The sequence below is a fragment of the Rissa tridactyla genome, chromosome 9, assembly GCF_028500815.1.
Source record: "Rissa tridactyla isolate bRisTri1 chromosome 9, bRisTri1.patW.cur.20221130, whole genome shotgun sequence".
Lineage (NCBI taxonomy): Eukaryota > Metazoa > Chordata > Aves > Charadriiformes > Laridae > Rissa > Rissa tridactyla.
In genome coordinates, this window is record NC_071474.1 from 39,129,705 (window position 1) to 39,147,513 (window position 17,809).

At 43.6% G+C, this 17,809-nt stretch overlaps 1 long non-coding RNA gene across 3 annotated transcripts in view; it reads left to right on the forward strand.

The window, feature by feature from the left end:
• The first annotated feature begins 5,572 nt into the window (after window positions 1-5,572).
• Window positions 5,573-17,809, forward strand: part of LOC128915059 (uncharacterized) — a 42,623-nt gene continuing 30,386 nt past the window's right edge. For all 3 annotated transcript variants that reach the window (XR_008468513.1, XR_008468514.1, XR_008468512.1), the window contains exons 1-2: window positions 5,573-5,776; window positions 7,471-7,690. This is a non-coding gene — a long non-coding RNA (uncharacterized LOC128915059). The remainder of the gene's footprint in view (window positions 5,777-7,470; window positions 7,691-17,809) is intronic.

A 17,809-nucleotide genomic window follows, 5' to 3' on the forward strand; every position in this document is an offset into this window, starting at 1 on the left:
TTCCTATGGTTTTAAGTCACTGTACCATAAATTTGCTTTTACTGACAGGTAACCAGGTTGTGTGTGCTATAAGTAGCGGAAATATTGTAAATGTATTGCTTTTGCCTTTTGGGAGTGTCTGTAAATCTCTGATCCACAGAGTGGCGGAAAAATCTGTGTGAACAACATCCCTAGTGCTTTTGCTAGGTGCAGAAGTTTTTGAAGTTGTATCCCAGGACATTTCTTCAGTTGCTGCATTTGCTTCTGAGCTGTCTATTGCTAAACGATTCTGAGTCATTGGTAAAGGTATGTGTGGTTTGTGCTTTGAAAGTGTTAGCTTTTACAGTAAGAAATGAACATTTGTGAATTATAAAAAATTAAAGTAGATAAACTTAGCATTTTAAAATGGTATATATTTCAGAGTATGCACAGTCACCTGCAATAATGGAGGAAGGCAATTCAGTTATAGTGAATAGTGGAAAAAATACTTTCTAGTATATCATAGGAGTATTGGGATGTGGCCTGGGAGTAGTACAGTGCAGAGGTCATCGGCCAGTCCTGCACAAGTCTAAGTTAAATCGGCAAAATTTACTAGCTATGCTCAGTGCTCTCTGTTAAAGAATGACATGGGTGCGTGTGTGCATGTGTGTGGTTGTCTATGCTGTGCTCCTTGACCAAATGGGCCTTTTTTCCCCTCCCCTGCCTGCTCTTCTAGAGAATTTCAAGAATTATCTAGACACTTTTTTTTCTAACAAACTCCCTGATGGTTCAACATCTTAGGGCACTGCCATTGTTTTGTCTGTTTGCAATTGTATTTTTAGCAACTTTTGGCTTCACATACTGAAGAACTGACCTGTGTTCAAAGGCTTAGGGACTCATTTATGGTGGAAAGAACAGTGATTCTACGCATGCTATGGACCAAATGTCTATTATACAGTTTCTTTCCATTCCAGGAAACAGGATTTGAGCAATCTGATTTCCTCTGGCCACAAGAAGCTTTGTCAGAACCTTATTGAGGAATCTGATTGTTGTGGAATACCCTGTGGAATAACTTTCCTTCCCAGGTTATACTCACATATTATCTTTGCACAAAGAGGAGCCTCTGAATCTTGGAGAGCAGGCCCAGGAACCTCCAGTGAGATCTCCCAGTGACAAAGTTTTGTTACTTTTCTATTCCAAACAAACCAAATCCAAGAACAACCCAAACAGCAGATAAAGCACCATTATCTCCTTGCTATTTGTTCAGCAGCAGCCATCTGACGCAGGCTGTTTTTTTGCAAAAAGTATTTTCCTGTGTCATCCTCAGCAGAGCTGTCTTCTGGGAAGCTGTTTTTCTTTCTACAGTTGAGTTTTACTGGTGTTTCCTCTTTTGAAACTGAGATAAAAATAGATTATTTTTTTTCTTTAATCAAAAAATGTCTGGATGAGAAAGTCAATCCTATCTTGTGTTTTTGCGCATCACTCCAAGATGCTTTCTTCTATTAGTTGGCAGTTTTCTAGCACTCTTCCTATTTTATTATTGTGAATAATGTTACACCTGGAAATTCTCAAGGATGAATATATTACAACCGTGTCTCTCCAACATTCCCACCACCCCCAAAGGCCAGGAGGCTAGAGCTGGGCAAGATGTTGGGAGGGGACATAGCCAGGACAGTTGACCCAAACTGACCAAAGGGATATTCCATACCATATGATGTCTGCTCAGCAATAAAGCTAAGAGAAAGGAGGAGGGGGTGGGGGCATTCGTTATCATGACACTTGTCTTCTGGAGCAACCACTACGTGTACTGAAGCCCTGCTTCACAAGAAGCGGCCGGACGTAGCCTGCTGATGGGAAGTAGGGAATAAGTCTTTTGTTTTCCATTGTTCCCACGTGTGGCCTTCACTTTTGCTTTATTAAACTGCCTTTGCCTTGACCCATGAGTTTTTTCCATGTTATTTTCTCCCCCGCTGTCCTGCTGAGGAGGGGTGTGATAGAGGAGCTTGGTCTATCAAGCATCCAGCCAAGGTCAACCCACCACACGTGTATTTTTTTGATGTCCTCAGGCAAGTCACATTTACACTGCTGGCTGGACTTTTGACTTGGTATTTTGGAGTTGTATTGTGTCTTGTCATGAGCTGGACAACCTCTGTTGTAGTTGCTGCCTAATGACATTGAAAAATGCCCTAAAAGAGTGTGATATAAATGACATTTTCATCATTTCATGTTTAACCAACCTTGCTACTACTGCTTTCTTGGTTTTCTTTGGTTCCCGTACGAAGTAAAATGTGACAGATGAATCATAAAGCTCACCTTGTCCACAAAGTGTTTGAAAGATGAAAGGAAGCATATGTGGATGTTTGTGGATGACAGCAGAGTTGCAACTGCATGAGGGGGACTGGTATTTGCTGTGCTTGAAGTGTTTCTTGGTTTGTTTTAAGGGCACATTGGTTATGTGCATCAGCATTCTTTATAGTGCTTTAAATACATAAATACATTTTAATTAAGTTTAATATTTAGGCTTAGAAAACAAAGCCTGTCTATATTTATTTCAAAAGAAAGTTCTGAGATAAAATATGTTATGAGGTTAACAGGAAAAATTTCTTGAAGAAAGTCCAAGGAGTTAGTTTGACAGCTCAGCATGGATCTTTATTGGGTTGAAGAAGAAAGATGACTGCTTACTAGAGACTTAAGTGGAGAACTTGAATAAAGCAGAAGTGACTCTGAGAGCCCTGAGTCAACTTCGGTTGATGTTCTAGGAACCAGATCCAGAAAGATGCTGAACAGCTTTAATGCCAGTGTACCTCTCCAGATTGTTTCATATTATTAATATAATCGGTATCTTGTTGTATTTCAGTTTTACAGAGCTGCCTGAAGATCTGGGTGGACTTGAAGATTAGCACCTCTCTCTCTTTCTGTGGGTTTAGATTTAGGTTGTGTCAATCCTGCAAATACTGGGGAACTGCAGGACTGAATGTTGTGGGACAGAGCCTTAATTGCTATAGCTATGTTCTCTCAAGCCAGTTGATACTTATTATACCAGCTGCACTTGAGTGCAGTAACTCTTTTGTAATGGAATCACAGTATGCTGGTTTCCCATTTCAGTTAATAACTTTTGAAAATAATGTAAGTGCTTTTTGCTGATTAGGCATACCTGACTGCTTGTAAAAAAAATGTGTGCACGATACATGGCAAATCAGCTTCCCTTTCTGTGCTGCATATTCAAGAGCACAATAAAATATTTGTTGGAAAACAAATGAGATAAGAATTGGGATGTTGTTGTCTAACTCTGGGGAAGCCATTGTGTTGAGATGGTGGGTGCTGCTGTCATTGTGCTCATTCTGACCAACCAGCCTGCAGCAGGTGCCCTACTGTTGTGTCCCTATCCAAATCCGTTTGCAGTCTTAATTTTTGATCTGTTCTTTTCTCCCACTGCAGGCCTTTTATTTTATGCAGGCAAATAAAGTGGGCGCCCCAGTCTTCCCTTCGTGCATTTGGTTCTTGAAGGAGACTGTTCTTGAAGGGCAGGCATGTAAGAGGTTCCTGTTGAAATTATATGATAAAGTATTGTGAGAGAGACCTTAAACAACCTAATCATAGTGCGCTAATTGTGCTTTCAGCAGCTGCTGCAATGCACTATTTCTCAAACTCTCTAGGTGAAAAGTGAAGAGCTCTTTGCTGCATGGGTACCTCTGGCAGTGCTGTTACGATATTATAATATTTACTGGGTCTGCTAAAGCTACCTCTTTTGGGGTCACAATTATATGAGGCTCTGGTCTCTTCTGGAAGATAAAGAATGTGTATTTTAACTTCTAAAATTTTCTAGTCTTTGCATTTATGGAGAAAAACTTAAAAACCTGGTAGAGCCTAGGGGCCCACAAGTCCAAAGATATATAAAACCAACTCAATATTAATTTATTTTTTCTTGGCATTCTTAAAACAAAGCGCCAGATAATAGATAAATAGCCCAGTTTGTGTCTCTGTTTAAGGATTCCTTTTTGACTCTTTCTGAGGGATGTCAGTCCTCTATCATGGTTGCGCATTCCCAGAGGGAAAATTACTCTCTTTTTTTCACAGTTAGTTTGTATAGGGGCTAACAGGACAGGATGTTGGACTAGACATGGAAGACTCCATTCCTGGTTCCTCTGCTGTCCCACTAGGACAAATCACCATATCTTTGTGCTTCATTTATTCATAAGTAAAATTGGAATAGTCATACTGTCTTTGCTACGTATTGGACTTTGCTAATGAATTATCTCTGGGGAAGCTGAATGTGGTTAAAATACTTCATAGTTGATGTTTACCACTTATGACTGTAAAATGGGTTGTACCTGTGAAATATACACTTAGCATTTTACCTGTTTAACCCCTAAATATAAACCTGGGTTTACTTCAAAATGAATACTGAAAAATCTTTTTCTGATTTTTTTTTCTGTATATGAATTAATTATCATGATTACTTTAGAAATGAGCGTTCACCAGATGTGTCTTCAGTATTGTCTGAAGTCCTCTGGGGTTCCTTTGTGCGGATAGGGAGATACCCAGTTCTTCCCGAACGCTGCAGGTACTATGGCTAGTTCCAAATCACTTCAGTGTTTACAGACAGGGACCAAAGTCACTAAACTTTGAAAAGTGTGAACTGTCTAGTAATGTGCAAGGGAGGCTCTGCTGCAATCTCTGTGTTATCTTTGTCTCACTGTTCCACAACTAGAGTAAGTGATTGCTGCTTCATCGTATTCAACTTTATAACACTTTTTGCGGCTGCCATCATTTTACATGGAGAGCTGAGGCATGGGGAGATGAAATGATGGTGGAAAGGTGGTGGGTTGTTCTGTGTATATAAAGTGATTGCCCATGTTCAGCCTTATTGACTGAACTATCAGACTATACCTTTAATGCACCCATTTTAATACACTAAAAATTTTATAATAGGCATAACTGTAGAAATCTATAGCATCTGTATCTGTTCTCCTGACTAAGTGAAGCAGCCTATCAATAGGTAAAAGTCGGTAGTAGTACATTTTTTAATGTGCTTGTGTGCTCACGGCTATTCCTTAATAGCTCAGAAGTTCACTACAAAACAGATGTAGCAGTAGGGAGATTCCTGCGCTGTTTTGTGAATTGCTTCTCTGACTTGTTCTTGTCTTTTTAAGTATCAGACAGCCCTGCATTTGGTAACCTGGTGATTTTGGAACTTCCTCTGCTGGATTTATTGAGGTATGGAGTCTGACTGGGCACAGGGGATTATTGCACACCTTTCTGACCACAGCAGTTCTGTTTTTGATTCATTGTGGTTCAAGTGCAAGGGGAATCGGGCCTGGTCTGCCTTCAACTGAAAATGTGTCATTCTGAACTGTAGCACACTTGGTAACAGCAGGTACCTGGGCTCTGCCACTGGTGGTGTTTGTGACAGTTGCTGTCAGTGTCAAAGGGAAATAACTGTGGTCTACAGCTAAGCTGACCTCTCAGGACTCCACAGGGGTATTAGAAACAAAAGGACACCTGTTTTTGTTTTAAATTGTGAAGAATCCGTGTCTTGGTTCCACAGATTGAAAGCATGGAAGAGATACTGGCAGTTACTAATCACTTGGCTTCTTTATATTAGGAACCAGTTCTGATCAGCAAAGGCTGTATAAAATTACTCTGTAATTAGCTGTCTGGAATTGGATTGGAGTGAATTACCAAAAGGAAACAACTAAGTGGCTAAGAACTGAGCTGAGCAAACCCCTCACCTGCATGTGAATGATGGCACAAATGCAGGCTGGATCCTAGTGAAGAGCTGGATAGCTACAGCCAAGTAACCGTACCCAAGAAGAAGGTGAGTGTGAGACAGAGGACTCAGATCTCTTATCTCCTCCTCCTCTGCATCTGGATTTAGTCCATCTTTATCCAGCAATGTGTAAGGATATTTAACTTGCTGTGTTCGATACCAGTGGTAACGATGGTGTAGTTACAACTCCTATAAATTGGAAGTGAAGGGGCTTAAGCACCTGCTTGATTGCTCTGCCGGAATGGGATATTAGCTGTTGCTTTTAACAGTCGTATCATATTTCAGAAGCAACCTGTAACTGCCTGGATTTAAGATTAATTTCTAATCATTATAACTATTTAGTTTTGTAACAGTAGGACCTAAAAAGAGTTTTGATGATTGGGGGAGAGGAGGGGAGAGAGAGAGAAGGAAGGAATGACCAGGGAGACCCTCCTGTACAAAGAGCTTGTTCCCTCTTTGTGGTCATATATGCTGCAGAAGAGGAGGTTTAGGGGGATTTTTTTTTTTTTTAGGGAGCTATTTTCTGTCAGTGTTTTAATTAGAAATCACCATACACTGCAGTTAAAAGTAGTACGTCCAGTTAGAAGCGTGTACTTCTCATCTGTCCCGTGACCCCACATGCATATCCAATATGGTTGGAAATGCTTATCAATTTCTTGTAAGTATCCTATTCACACTGCTGTGATGAAGCTGCAGGTTTCTTTCCATCAGGATTGTCTTGATTTTAGCAGCCCGTGGTATCATTCTGTGTCTGTTCCTCAGGTGGGCTCTGCAGCATCTGCTGTCTTTGAAGAGGGCTCTGCACAGTGTGGATGTGAGGCAACACCTTTCTCAAAGCAAAAAACTGTCCCTTTTGATTGTCTGAGGTCCTGTGTGCCGTATAAAAGCATTGTAAACTCTTAGCCTGAATTTGGTCATAGGTAATGACATAATCGAGCTGCTTATCTATACCTCTACTTTGGAATGGAGAATTTAAGGAAGGTGAACTCTTTGCTCCCTCTTGTGGTAGATGTAGAAATGTGAAAAAAAGTTTTGGGAAAAACTGCCTGTACCACTGAAGGAAGCTGAGTGTCTACGTTTTCCTTAGCATCTTGTGACAGAATTAAATGAGAGTTTTGACATTATCTCAAATTACATGAAAGTAAAAGATTTTCTGAGATCAGAACACGGCCCTGAAGCAAATAAGGCAAGGCTCAGCCTTTTTAAGGCAAGGCTGAGCGCTATAATGCATTATAGCATTCAAACAGCCAGGGAATGCAGAATGGTGAAATTCAGTTACATATATTCTCTGTTGATCAATTTTTATGTGTGCAATGAAAGAACAGCTTAGGGCTATTTGCATAGCACTGGTTAAAGTTTTTATGCCACCTCCTGCAGATCTTCATGCCACTTGGTGTATTTTTTCCTTTATATGTTCTTGAGTCTACTGCAGGTTTGTAATCCAATAGTAGAAAATACATTCATTTTGTTCCCTGTTACCTTTCTTCACCTTAGCGTGTACAAAACATTTTGATAGAATTTCAAAGATCCTTATCCAGTAGTGGAAATTATGTGCATTATTACTCTAGAAATGAGAAAAGGAATAGCAAAAGAGAACAAGACCCAAGATTACTGCAGGTTACTGTATACTGTGTAAAGATGCTGTGTCTTCTTGGACTTCATAATACCATTTTTGATAATGCTTTTTTCTGGAAATGCTTACACACTTACAGAAGAATTGACTTTTTTTTTTGTCTTTATAGTGGTGCAGTATGCAGTGTCACCTGTGGAGCCAGGAGCCTGGTTTGAAGAGAACTTCACTGGCAGTGAAGCTTCATGTCTTTGCAATGGGCTGCAGCATTATTGCATGCATGCATACATGTGGGAGTGTCCAGAGCCTCCAGGACCCCCAGATACTCTGCAGTAATGAACTGGTACAAAACCTAATCTTGAAGATACTGAGAGGCAAGGGAGAAACATCAGGTAGGTGAGCAGTTAAGGAGTGGTTACAGCTAATGACTTGTGTTACCCAGTTACAACAAAAGAGAGACTGGTCTAGCTCATTTATACAGAACCTAGCAAAATAAAAGACCACCTTTTTGCTCAATAATAGTTTAAGCGTTAAGCAATGATGGTATCACTGTGTATTTTTTTACCTAATTAAAATAAATCTGCAGCCCTGTTTGGTAGGGGAATTCCCTTAATGTCAGGTGCCTCCTTTGCAATGTTCAAATGTGTGGTCCAGGGTGTGAAAACATGTTTTGAGCAGAACAGCTGCCTGTTGGGGAAGTGTTTTGGGCACATGGACCTGCTTGGCAGCAGTGGACTGTTCTCCTTGAGCCTTCTGAGTTCCAAACTCCCTTTGCAGTGTTTTGAGGGAGGCATCTTGTTTAGCCTGATGCTAGAACAAGGAAGCCACCTTTTGCCACTGCCTAAACAGTACTATCCCAGGCTAATAATGTCCTCCAGGTGATCTCATGACTTGCACTCTCTGTTGGCTGTAATTATATCCATTTAATGTCTGCAACCTCCAATATCACCAATAGTCTTGCGGACAATGTGAACCATTGCTGTTGGCTAGATGTATCATGATTTTGAGAAGATGGTGAAAGATTTTAACATTAATGAAACACACTGATGTGGTTCTCTTGACAGTTTCAATCAAAATTGCTTTGCATTTCCCTTTTCTGTGGTTTAAAGGATTTGAGTTTGCTGCAGAATGAGTGTGTAGATGTCTGTAGTTTTACTTCTGGCGTATAAAAAAATCCAAGGAAATGAATAGTTGCTTTATCTGGATTAGAAGCTAGGCTTTAGGTCTAAAGTTCTCTAAGCAATGCAAGCATTGAATGGGGCACCAGGAGTTTTATTTTCAGGGAGTACAAGCTGTTGTAAATGTGGAACATCCTGATCTGAAATATCTTCATGTTACGTGCCAGTCAAAGATGTTATTCAGGGCGCACTTAAGCGGGTAGGTGTCTCCTCTCATATTTTTCCAAGGTGTTTCTGTCATGTTGCTGGGGATCTGCGGAGATACAGAGATAAATATTTCAGTGGTGTAAAGTTTTGCTTAATGATGGGACATGTCTCAAAACATACATAAGATCTACTGGAATATTGATTGCTCAGGTAGCTTCCTTAGCCCTTTCACTGCATGAGCAATAGAGGATGGATGCTTAAAACCAGAAGAACAGCCAATGAACCAGATTACAGTTAAATAGTTTTATGTGAAAAACCTCTCTCATGGGTGCTGGAGGTGCAAGCAACTGTGTGCCATTGTGGTGCAGTTGTTCCAGCAATGGTCAGTGTTGGAATGGCCTAACTGGAAGTTGAGGCCTATGGGCCAAATCTGGGTTTTTTTTCCTCTTCATCCTTAAATGGTCTCAATGCTGCTAGCTCCAGGCATTTATACCTTAGATGCCAAATGGTTACAAGAGTGGCCTGGAAAACCCTGAGATTACAATAAATAACTGGTAGCATGAGTTCTTTTTTGTATGCTTTCTGGCTTGGAGCCATTCAGGATACATATATGTGCACTGCTTTCAGTGACTATAAGGGATATGTCTCTTTTTCCTCTTTAAAGTGGAAACCTGAGATTCTGATGGGATCATGTGAGTCTAGTAACTGCGTCTTTAAAACAGACCCATGAAATAGTGCATCACTTGCAGTGAGTTATGGGAGGGATGACAATGTTTTAAAAAATGGCTCTACCTTGACTCTTGCTGCCTGTTTCCTCATGAATCCTTATGTGTACTGCTCTCTTTCCTAGTATGGACAATAACATGATTTTTGTCCCCAAAGTAGCCCTATAAAAGGGGAGGATGTTGTAATTATAGAGATATGAAGCAAAGATTTATTTTTACATTAAACTGCAGCATAAATATCTTTTATCCTGTTAGGCTGTTTCACAGTCCTCATTAATGGACCAAACTTGCTAGTTTGTCTCTTTATCATGTTGATAGACCTGTTAAATGAAACCCTGAGAGATCAGACAATTTAGTCCTGTGGCCAGTGGCAGCTTTTCACAGCAGTGATTTCTAGCTGGGCTGTATGTGCCAAATGTCCAGGCAGCTTGTGCTTATCAGCATCCATTATACTTTTTGTTGACTCGAACCATTAATAACCTGTCAGATTAGGTAATTAGGCTGTCTCTAGTAGCCAGGGGAAATTGTTTTTCCCTAACTGATGGTATGGGTTGTGCAGTTGTGCAGATAAGCACTTGGTCAAACAGCAGTTCAGGCGATTTTTTACTGGCCTTGCTGATGAATGCAGAAGTAGTGCTGAGACACGAGGGGCAGATAACAACAGAAAGGCAGGCACTAAGAAAAATAACCTGCCCCTTTCAGAACTCCAAATAAGACACTGATTATGGTTCTGATTCTGCAAATCTGCTGCATCTAGGAGCAACCCTGTTAATTTTAGTGCTGTGGTGGTTTTATAAATGTTGCTCCATTCTTCTGAATTAAAACTCATCCCAGACCTGGGGGACTTAAGGGGAATTAATCTCCAGGAGGTGTCATTTTACCTCCAGGAGCAAAGCTGGCTACTGCTAGTACCCACTGCTGCTCTGAGATTCTCTTTGTGCAGTGACCTTCTCTCTTGGGCACTGATGGAGTCTGTTGTGCCCAGGAAATGCTTCAGCAGTTAGTAGATGCAGGCAAGTTCTGTTTATTCTGTTGAAGCTGGGATCCCAATTCTTAGGTGAATGACATTTACCTATTTCTAGGAGCCATCAGTCTTCACTGCGAAAAGACTGAGTGTTGTGGCAGCATCCATCAAACAGATGTGTCACTTCAGTTATGTGAAGACTTTCTGTCGAAATAGACAAGAAAATGAATTTTCCTGAAAAGCCATTTGGGTTGCCCGTGATTAAGGGCTTAAGTTCTCAAAGCTTACTTTCTTTATTTGAGCCAACTGATAAGATGAGTGCAAGAGTTGCAGAGGCTACTTTATTCTGCAGGATTGGTAAGGTGAATGAATTCCTGCACAGAAAGGCATTTTAAGAGAGAATCCAACTATATTCCCCATCAAAAACACACCCGCTCCTCTGAATTAGAATGGTGTTTTGAAGGGAAGCAAGCCAGCACACAAATAGTGATCCCCCAAACCTGATGGTATTGATGCTGACAGATTCCCACAAAGGGCTGGGAGTTGGTAGCAGCAACATGTGCTCAGCTGCCCAGTCCTATCAGCTCACAGTGACGCTGAGCAGATTAGTTGCGCTTGGGTGCAGAGGGGGTCCATGAGGTGGAAGGATGGAGTGGCAGAGGGCTGGAACAGCCTCTGTGCACATAAATGTTACAGTGAATGTCTTGAGAGAGATGACTTGCTTCTGGCTGAAACCCGCCTGTGCATGCTCATCTTGCACCCAAGGTGAGTGGAGTGGAGTCAATCTGTTAGCCAGACCGCCTCTATCGAACATCGTGTCTTGAGTCCAGATGCATTACAGAGATTTGTAGCCAGGGGTCTGCCATCATTAGCCAGCTGAGTGACCACTGAGATACATGTGGCATAAACCTAACCACCCAAAAGTCAAAATACTTCCTGACAGGCCAGCCCTGCCCAGCATATATAGTACAGGAGAAGGAAAGCTTCCTCCTTCAATAAGATGTCGCTGAAAATGGGGTGTGTCTCACCAGTGGGTTTTCCTAGTTCCCTGGTGCCTCCTTGGGAGGTGTACACAGGGCATCAGCCAGGCCAAGGGTCGGGGTGGTCCTTGCCTTGCAGATGTAGTGTATGGACCCTAAAGGGAGCCAGTCATTTCCTCTTCAGGTGGTGGCATACTCCTCTGTGCCCAGGGAATTACCTGCTTTTTCAGTTTTCTGCAGCTCCCGATGGGATGACAAAGATCCGACTTTCAAATGTCACTGAAGGAATTTTGCTGAACTTCTGGCTGATAAAAATAGAATATGTCTTTAAATTTTCTCCTTTTGATTTACTACCTGAATTTCTTTGGTTGTGGGCTCCAATGCAGCATTAAGCATTTACTGTGGGTTCCAGGATTGAAGACAGCTGATCTTTGGACAATGATCCATTAGAAGCCAGCTTTATTCATCACTCTGAGGTGGGTTAAGCTACTGCTTGGTTTATGGAAGTGGCTGGATTGAGCCTATTTAACTTTTCACTTAAAGCAAGATGGAAATCCACTTGCTTTGAAGTTCAGCAATTGGAGTTAGATTCCAGCAGTTCTTATCTTTTATTTTAGGGATGCGGTTGAATTTTCAGTGAGGCTTCTCCTTAATGTAGTTACAGGCTTTGAGCTAACCCAGTTCAAACATAGACTGCATTCCAGCTTCCTTTGCCTTCTCTCCTGCTCCCTTGTCATAATTAGGTATGCATGTTGTGGTGGTGCGCGCCCCTCTCTGTCTTCAGCTGAACAAGCACAACCACACTGTTGTAAAGCGCCTTTGTCCCCTGGGTCTGACAGCACTTTAGCACTGCTCCATGGAGTGAATGGGACACCTTTCACCTTCAGAGGAGAACTCCGTGTGGACTTGAGCAGGGTTTCTCCCTTCCCCAGGCTCCACAGTCCCTCTCCCTCTGCCCACAATTGCTGGAAGCCTTTCATTCTTCTGGGCCCTCGTTGTCTCTGCCCAGTCTTGTTACATGGTGATTCTCCTGGGCTTGCTAACAGTTGTCCTGGTCTGGAGGATTTGATCAGGTTTGTCTGGGGCAGGATTCCTGTTTCTGGGAAACCCTAAGAAGTTTACTAGAATCATAACAGACCTCTGATATATATATATATATATATATATATTAGTAACACTGCCTGTGGCTGTTTGAGACCAACACTGTTTCTGAGATAGTGAAAGTGCATAGAAAGGGGAGTTACTGAACTTAGAGAATTCCATTGCATTTAATGAAACTGTTGAATATGGGGATGTTTTTGTTCATCAGTAAAGGGAGAGATCAGCTGAATTCAGCTGACTGAATTTAACAGCCTGAATACAACAGACATGGTACAGGGTAAACCTTAAGGTGTACAAAGTCAAGGGCTGGCTAAGAAACTCTTACTTCCAAGGTAATGGCCACACATCAGCTACCTGTAGTTGTCAAGTGGCCGTAAAAGTGCAGAGCCTTCTCCAGCTCTCCTGTAATGGGAGATGGGGAAGGTAAGAAAGAAATATTGTTAAATATTGTTGGCCTGAATAGGTGCTTGATGAGTCGGGTCATTTGTTGGCCTGGCAGAGAATGGATTCCAATAAATCAGAGTCCACTTTTTTAATATCATGGGACAATTGAAGTTCTTAATTTTTTTAACTTCCACGCTGGGCAACTTTTCTTCCCATAACATGAGTAGAGAGAAATTGCGAGAGGGAGGGGGATAAGGAGGCACTGTGGAGCGAAGAGGGCAAGAGTCACGCTGGCTGGAGGGTGGGAGCTGGAGGGATGGAGTGGGATTCTTTGTAAAACATGCTCTGTGCTCACAGGAGATTGCTTTCTGTAGCTCACTAATGCCATGTCAGTATTAGTGAACTGTAATTGGAATAGTGAACTGGATTATCAAGATATAACAAAGCTATGCAGGGGGAAGATTAGAAGGGCCAAAGCTCAATCAGAACTCAGCTTGGCCACTGCAGTTAAAGATAACAAGAAGAGATTTTTCCAGTATATCAACAGAAAAAGGAAAACTAGGGAAAATATAGGTCCACTGATGAATGAGACGGGTGCCCTAGTGGTGGAAGACACAGAGAAGGCAGAGTTACTGAATGCCTTCTTTTCTTCGGTCTTCACTGATAAAGCCGTCCATCACACATCCCATACCCTGGAGGCAAGGGGGAAGGTCTGGAGAGAGGAAGATTTTCCCTTAGTTGAGGAGGACCGGGTCAGAGACCACTTGGCCAAGCTGGACATTCATAAATCCATGGGCCCTGACGGGATGCACCCGTGAGTGCTGAGAGAGCTGGCAGATGTTATCGCTAGACCACTCTCCATCGTCTTTGAAAAGTCATGGGGAACAGGAGAGGTGCCTGAGGACTGGAGGAAGGCTAACGTCACTCCAATCTTCAAAAAAGGCAAGAAGGAGGACCCAGGGAACTACAGGCCGGTTAGTCTCACCTCTGTCCCTGGGAAGGTAATGGAGCGACTCATTCTGGATGTCGTCTCCAAACACATAGAGGAACAGGAAGTTATTGGAAGCGGTCAGCATGGATTTACCAAGGGCAAATCATGCCTGACCAATCTGATAGCTTTCTATGATGTTATAACGGGTTGGCTGGATGAGGGGAGAGCCGTAGATGTCATCTACCTTGACCTTAGCAAGGCTTTTGACACTGTCTCCCATAACATCCTCATTAGGAAGCTGAGGAAGTATGGGCTAGACGAGGTGACAGTGAGGTGGATCGAGAGCTGGCTGAGTGACAGAACCCAGAGGGTTGTGATCAGCGGCACAGAGTCCAGTTGGAGGCCTGTAACGAGTGGTGTCCCTCAGGGGTCAATACTTGGACCAATTTTGTTCAATATATTCATTAATGACCTAGATGAGGGGACAGAGTGTATCCTCAGCAAGTTTGCTGATGATACCAAGCTGGGAGGGGTGGCCGACACTCCAGAGGGCCGTGCTGCCATCCAGCGTGACCTGGACAGGCTGGAGAGCTGGGCAGAGAAGAACCTAATGAGGTTCAACAAAAGCAAGTGTAGGGTCCTGCACCTGGGAAGGAAGAATGCCAAACACCAGTATAGGTTAGGGGCGGACATGCTGGGAAGCAGCTCTGAGGAGAAGGACCTGGGGGTCCTGGTAGACAGCAAACTATCCATGAGCCAGCAGTGTGCCCTTGTCGCCAAGAAGGCCAATGGCATCCTGGGCTGCATAGGGAAGACTGTGGCCAGTAGGTCGAGGGAGGTCATTCTCCCCCTCTACTCTGCACTGGTGAGGCCACAACTGGAGTACTGTGTCCAGTTCTGGGCTCCCCAGTTCAAGAGGGACAGGGAACTACTGGAGCGAGTCCAGCGTAGGGCAACCAAGATGATTGTGGGACTGGAGCACCTCCCTTATTGAGGAAAGGCTGAAAGAGCTGGGACTCTTTAGCCTGGAGAAGAGAAGGTTGAGGGGGGACCTGATTAATGTTTACAAGTACCTAAAGGGTGGGTTTAGGGAGGACGGAGCCAGGCTCTTTTCAATGGTTCCCAGCGACAGGACAAGGGGCAATGGGCACAAGCTAGAACATAGGAAGTTCCGTTCAAATACACGGAAAAACTTCTTTACGGTGAGGGTGACAGAGCACTGGAACAGGCTGCCCAGGCAGGTGGTGGAGTCCCCTTCTCTGGAGATTTTCAAGACCCGCCTGGATGCAGCCCTGAGGGATGTGCTTTAGGCAACCCTGCTCTAGCAGGGGAGTTGGACTAGATGATCTCTAGAGGTCCCTTCCAACTCTGAAGATTCCGTGATTCCGTAAGATCTTAAGGCCAGGCTTTATGAAGCTCTGAGCAATCTGATCTAGTTAAAGATGTCCCTGCTTACTGCAGGAGGGTTGGACTAGATGAACTTTAAAGGTCCCTTCCAACCCAGCAGATTCTATGATTCTGTGATTTCCCCCCGCATTAACTCAGCGCTGCTCTCAGCTTCTCGGTGACCGCGGGGTGTCGCCCGCCGGCCGCCGCTGCCTGCGACAGGCGGGACGTCTGTGCGCCAGCCGCCTTTGAAGGGTAGAGCCCCGGTGTCTCCCGAGTGTTCTGTGCTGTGCATGTATGTTTGTATTTTCGCAGCCTTAAAAAAAAAAATCATTGCTGCTGCCGCCCACCTGTTTTTTGTGACTGCAGGAGCTTTAGTCACCTCCAAAAACTTCGTTACTGTTTTCTGCAGTATCCTAGGAAAGCAGATGAAATTAGCGTCTTTCAGACATCAAATATTGGTAGTAGCTAAGAAAAAAATGAGTAAATGGAGAGAGGGCAAGAAGGGAACTTCTGTTTCCTTCCCTATCTTAACGACTCGTTACTCAATCTGTATTGACACTGCATTGTATCTGGTTTCTGCAGAAAGTCCAAGGAGAAAAAAGACAAAAATAGTAGGATCTGGGTACGAATCTTACATAAAATTTAACAGGATCATATGAATAGCTCTTATAGAGGTGACACCTCAGACTGAGAGTGAACCCATGAGCATCTAGCCAAACAGACACAAAGGGTAGGAAATACCGTCTGAATCCCAGAAGCATCTGGCTGTAGATAGCACAAGAGGCTTTGCATGTGTATCAAATTGATTTTCAAAAATCTCTGTGTATTTCAGGACATTACTTATTTTCAAAGGTGGCTGAGCAGTCAAGATCTCAGCATCCATTTGACTTGCGCCAGGATTCTAGGGTGTTGAAGACTCGTGACCCCAGCAATTAGTGCTGATTGGTGTGAGGTAAAACTTCCAGCCAGCCCTTGCTCCTCTGCAGAGATTGCATCACTTGTAGCAGAGCAGGCAGTAGTTCAGTTCCTGAGCCCTCACAGTTCACAGCTCTGAAATAGCTAATAAGCTGTGGGATAATAATGGAAGATTGGCGAGGAGGATTATAAACACTTTCCATCAGTGCCAGTGCCTTAAGGGAATGAAGGAAATGTCCTCCAAATGCAGCAATGGCCAGAGAAGTAATACAAGAAAAGAGCTTGTGCCATACCTGCAGGAAACCGGCACCAGTTTATGCAGGATTGCAACCTATATGTTTCTGTGGCTCGCTAAAATGAGCCCGTCCTGCATAGCTAACCTGTGCTGTCCCCTGCACCGTCAGCCACAGGTCCAGGTTCTCCTCATCTCTGTGTTGTCTTTATGACTCATGGACGTGAGGCTGGACAAAAGTCAGGCAAAACAGAGCTAGACTGTCTAATCCAGTAGCAATCCTGCAGCATTGGTCAGAACCAGACACTTTACTAGAAAGGTGCAGAGAAGTGTTTAACATGTGTCCCAAGATGTTTCCATGAGGGGAAGTCACAGAGAGAGGGTTAAGATACCAGTGAATTATCACTACTTTGTCTCATCTGGGAATTGGGATTCTCTTTGCTCTTGGATGAAGTAAGATTCTCCTGGGATGGTCATAGTCTCAGAAATGTATGTAAAACTCCCTAGAGCTATTTTGGCTGCTTTTTCCTGTGCCACTTTCCAGTGTGCATTGTCAGAAACTGCTCAGCCTGCTGCTCAGCCAGGTCTCTTGGAGAGTTTTGGAGGAAAAGCTACAAAAATCCTGGGGGATTTGAGATTAAGAATGAACCTAGAACCGAATTCCTATGTGGTTGCAGCAAAGAAGATACAAAAGATAGTCACTTTTTACTGCTTCAGTTTACTTTTCCTATAGCTCTTGTCTTGATCCCATTGGAACCAAGACAACAGGATCAGTCATGGCATTTCCATGGCATGAGGTTTAACAAGGCCAAGTGCAGCGTCCTGCACCTGGGTCAGGGAAATCCCCCAGTATCAGTACAGGCTGGGGGATGAAGGGATTGAGAGCAGCCCTGCTGAGAAGGACTTGGGGGTACTGGTGGATGAAAAGCTGGACGTGAGCCGGCAATGTCTGCTTGTAGCCCAGAAGGTCAACTGTATTCTGGGCTGCATCAAAAGCAGTGTGGCCAGCAGGGTGAGGGAGGAGATTCTGTCCCTCTGCTCTACTCTGGTGAGACTCCACTGGACTACTGCGTCCACCTCTGGAGCCCCTTGCACAGGAAGGACATGGACCCGTTGGAGTGGGTCCAGACCACAAAAATGGTCAGAGGGCTGGAGCACCTCTGCTGTGAGGACAGGCTGAGAGCGCTGGGGTTGTTCAGCCTGGAGAAGAGAAGGCTCTGGGGAGACAAGCCTTATTGCAGCCTTTCAGTACTTAAAGGGGACTTATAAGAAAGACTTTTTAGCAGGGCCTGTTGTGATAGGACAAAGGGGTAATGGTTTTGAACTAAAAGAGGGTAGATTTAGACTACATATAGGGAAGAAATTTTTTAGGATGAGGGTGGTGACGCACTGGCACAGGTTGCCCAGAGAGGTGGTAGATGCCCCATCTCTGGAAAACTTCAAGGGTGGATGGGGCTCTGAGCAACCTGATCTAGTCCCTGCTCATTGCATGGGGATTGGACTAGATGCCAACCCAAACCATTCTACGGTTTCTTGCATTGTGGCATCCACAAGACAGAGCTGGA